Source organism: Hemibagrus wyckioides, linkage group LG03, assembly GCF_019097595.1.
Source record: "Hemibagrus wyckioides isolate EC202008001 linkage group LG03, SWU_Hwy_1.0, whole genome shotgun sequence".
Classification (NCBI taxonomy): Eukaryota; Metazoa; Chordata; class Actinopteri; order Siluriformes; family Bagridae; genus Hemibagrus; species Hemibagrus wyckioides.
In genome coordinates, this window is record NC_080712.1 from 6,695,146 (window position 1) to 6,700,145 (window position 5,000).

A 5,000-nucleotide genomic window follows, 5' to 3' on the forward strand; every position below is an offset into this window, starting at 1 on the left:
GTGTGTGTGTGTGTGTGTGTGTAGGTAAGCACACAGGCTTGTTAGCCCTTCTCCAGCATGAAGAAAGTGTGTGTTTAGCTGCACTTGGCTTTTGTTGAGTGGCAGCTCAGTTTTAATGGCAGGATCAGGGGAGCTGGAGTTGTGCTGCTGTGGCTGAAGCACAAAAAAGTGGGAAAACGTTGAGGTTGGTGTGTGTGAGTGTGTGTGTGTGTGTGTGTGTGTGTATGGGGGATGTTCCAGCCTTTGTACACTGGGGCTGTTTTTCAAAGCAGCACACACTGGAAGCCATTGGGAGGCTCCTTTGACTTTAATCTTTCGTGCGCCTTTGAAAATTACGGCCGAGGACTGCGCCGTGCTTCATTAAAAGACATGTTTGCGCATTTCTTGTGTAGTTTCAGCCAGGATTTTTTGCTCTCTGTGCGAGTTTCGACCCCCCTCCACCCAGTTCCTCCGCCCCAACACACCCTTCCCTTCATCCCTGCCTAACACCTCTTATTAGGGGCCAAACATTCACAGTGTACACTCTGTGAAAATCTTGAGGAACTTGATGTACCTACAATCAAATCTTTAACATTCCTAACAGAAATTATTCCAAAAGGAACTCTTATTAGAACTATAGACCCTTTAATTATCCACTTAACCCTCAAAGAACCCTTAAGAGTGTGACTGGATAAGTGTGTGATACAAACTCATTGATTTCATTCATTCATCCATCTCAAAGGGTTCTTTAATGGGTTCATGGAATAAGTTCAAGAACTTTTAAAACAATTCTACTCTCACCAGGTTCCCATAACGTTGATGTGGATGAAGGTAATATGAAGCTCGTATGAAAGTAGACATATGCTCATATGATGCAGATACAGCATATCTAGAATGTTAGTGTATGTATTAATTAGGAGGTTGTTGTCATTTGATTGAAAAATGTCCCATTAGATAACTTCCATTCTGCCGGTGGATTAGAGCACCACTGTACTGGGAAAAAAGGGTTAAACTCTTCCTTTTACCATTTACATTATAACAGTTGTTCTCTCACCAGCCTGTTCTTTAGTTTCCTGCCTGATTTTGTTGATTGTCATGCTACTAAAAGACCAGGAAGCACAAACTGACAAAGCACCACGACTTTCCTATAGAGGAAAAACTGGACTGCTGACACTGGAGACTCCTTCCATAAATGTTAAATAAATGTTTTCTAATTTAAATAGGAATTCTTAACCAAATCATTTTTTCTACACCATTGCTTCATCATCATCATCATCATCATCTTGTTGTTGTTGTTGTTCTCCTTCTTCTTCTTCTTCTTCTTCTTCTTCTTCTTCTTATTATTATTATAACTCATTCACTGTGTAAGTTTTCACTATAAGAACAATAACAATCAAATTATAGCAATACTATAAACCTGTGATTTGCAACCCAACATACTTTAAAATATAAAAATCAATCAATCCATCAGACCAAAACTCCCAAAAAAATTTTGGTGTAATCACAGCTGATAATACATGGTAAATAAATCACCAAACTTACCCATATTCTAATTAGCTGTAAGAAAAGTCCACATCAGGCTAGTATACTCATGTAGGGAAAAAAAATAGACAGAACTTTCAGAGCATCTGCACACCCACTAAACTACACGGTCATAGCACGTCCTCCTAAACCGTGTGTGTGTGTGTGTGTGTGAGTGTGTGAGCGTGTGTAATGAGCGAGACGTCTCACCTCAGCATGGTTCGAGTCCACGAGCACCAAATAAGCAGTGACAGTAGCAAGGCAGACGAGAGCGGGATCTCTCACGAGGGATTTTTGTCTCGCCCGTCTCTGTCTGAGACACACATTACAGGGTTTGAGTGCTGAACTGTGCAGCATGCCTTCTTAAAATGTCAAAGACAAAAGTCTGACACACACACACACACAATGCGGTGACAAGCAGAGAAGCAGAGAAACCGGCTTCCCAAAATACTCCAAAGTGAAACGGTTCAGCTGCTCAGCTCAAGGAGACAATTTCTGCTGCTATAATCCACATTTATGATACAAATATACAACATATAAAAAGCTCAGGTCAAGGCAGTGTGTGATTCCGCACATAGTATCGATTGATCGAGTGTCTTTCTAATGCAGACCATATATATATATATATATATATATAAAACTGCATAAGGATAAAATTTATATACCATTCTTCTGTGCTCAAGAGGAATGAATCAGGATTCCTTTTGCCATAGATCTTCAGTCGGATTAAGGTTCTTGCTTTTGCTGTTTTTTTAATAGCCAAACCTAGGGCTGGGGTTTGATTTAGTTCTGGAGTCCAAGTCTTAAGACGTTATGTGTACTGAGAGACCAAAGACTGAGAGGTTTCTCAGAATTACTGGCATTTGTTCTCTGATTTATCTCAGTCTTGGGATTTATTCTCGCTAAATACACTCCCGGTCCCAGCCAAGAGTTTAGTCTGGTTGCATTAAAGGCTTAGACTTTACAAAGATTTGATGCTTTTTGGTCTTGACCTTGATTCTGTATCACGTTCATTTGGACTCAAGCTTGAACTTCCCCTTAAGCCTTGAATAGATCTAAGTAAGAAGGTAAGTATTTAACCAGGATAAAACTAACTGGCCAAGAAGGTATCTTCTAGGTGGAGTCATGATGCTTGGTGAAGCTCAGTGCTGCTTTGGATGGCTTCATGTGGAATACTTGGAGATGGGACTGGCGATAGAACCTCTTGGAGACCTTTTGGAGGAACTAGATTTTAACTGTTGTTACCGTGGTCAGATTTTGGGATCAGGTCTCCATCATTGATCATTTTATGGTTTCAACAGGAAGGAATACACCGATCAGGCATAACATTATGACCACTGACGGGTGAAGTGAATAAGACTGATGATCTCCTCATCATGGCACCTGTTAGTGGGTGGGATATATTAGGCAGCAAGTGAACATTTTGTCCTCAAAGTTGATGTGTTAGAAGCAGGAAAAATGGGCAAGTGTAAGGATTTGAGCGAGTTTGACAAAGGGCCAGACTGTGATGGCTAGACCACTGGATTAGAGCATCTCCAAAACTGCAGCTCTTGTGGGGTGTTCCCGGTCTGCAGTGGTCAGTATCTACCAAACGTATCCATTAAGTCTTGTAAGTTGTGAGGTGGAATCTCTTGAAGGATCTGGTGCTAGATATCACAGCACACCTTCAAGGATCTAGCTGAGTCCATGCCTCAGGGCTGTTTTGGCAGCAAAAAAGGGGGACTAACACAATATTAGGCAGGTGGTCATAATGTTATGCCTGATTAGAGTTAAATCTGTAATTTATTCAGAAATTATGCTGATTTAGAAGGTTACATAACCTGCATTGACTATATCCAGTTGTAGGAAGGAAATGATGAGGATGAGGATGGGTTTACTTCTGAGTCTGGTTCTTCTCGAGGTTTCTCTGTTATATATATCATCTCAGGCAGCTTTCCTCACCAATCCTGCCTCTGGCTTGCTCATTAGGACTAAATATTAATTTTATTTTTATAAATAAATGTTAAATGTTTTTATTTCTGTAAATGAGACAATTGTTAAAAGCGCTTTACAAAGAAATAGAAAAAAAAGAAACAACAACAATTAACACAAAGTTAACACAAAAAACCCCCAAATGAATAGAACTTAAGAAATACAGAGTAATACAGACTCATATCACAGAAGCAGCTTCCAGTATGGCTTTACTTATAGTTTTTTATAAGTGTAATAAATTCAGCTAAGAAAGAGAGCGCAGTAAATTTTAAAGTGTTCCTGTAAGTTGTTCCATGTTGCAGAAACACTTCAAACTTACTGTGAAAACTTCAGCTCACTTCACTAGCTGAATTTATGGCACTATAAATAAATAACTTAAACTCTCGGCTTGTTCTGGCTTTGGACATGACAAGGGAGGTCTTAACCACAGCTCTACCTGAACCGTCAGATACTTTTCCAGAACTAGGGCTAGAACTGAGACTTTAATTGCAATCATGGGATTTCTAATGGCAACAAATTACACCACACATCATTTAGGGATTTAGTTGAATAGATACTTATACAAGCTTTGAAAAAATTTTGTTAATTATAACAATAATAATTTTTCTGTAGCAATGTCTAGCAAAAGAATTTCCTTTAAGGATTAATAAATTTCTATCTCATCTCATCTTATCTTATCTCATCTTACCTCATTTAATCTTTTCTGATCTGATCTCATCTTATTTTCAAACCGTATCTCATCTTAACATCTTAACATCTTAACATAAGATCTCATCTTGTCTTCTCACCTTATCTCATCCTATTTCATCTTATCTCTTCTCATCTTATCACCTTTTCTTCTCACCTTATCTCATCTTATCTTATCTCATCTCATCTTTTCTGATCTGATCTCATCTTCTCACCTTATCTCATCCTATTTCATCTTATCTCTTCTCATCTTATCACCTTTTCTTCTCACCTTATCTCATCTTATCTTATCTCATCTTATCTCATCTTTTCTGATCTGATCTCATCTTCTCACCTTATCTCATCCTATTTCATCTTATCTCTTCTCATCTTATCACCTTTTCTTCTCACCTTATCTCATCTTATCTTATCTCATCTTATCTCATCTTTTCTGATCTGATCTCATCTTCTCACCTTATCTCATCCTATTTCATCTTATCTCTTCTCATCTTATCACCTTTTCTTCTCACCTTATCTCATCTTATCTTATCTCATCTTATCTCATCTTCTCACCTTATCTCATCCTATTTCATCTTATCTCATCTCATCTTCTTACCTTATCTCATCTTATCTCCTCTTATCTTTTCTTATCTTATCTAATCGTATCATATCTTTTCATCTTTTCCGATCTCATCTCATCTTATCTTCTCACCTTATCTCATCCTATTTCATCTTATCTCATCTCATCACCTTTTCTTCTCACCTTATCTCATCTTATCTTATCTCATCTTATCTCATCTTTTCTGATCTGATCTCATCTTCTCGCCTTATCTCATCCTATTTCATCTTATCTCATCTCATCT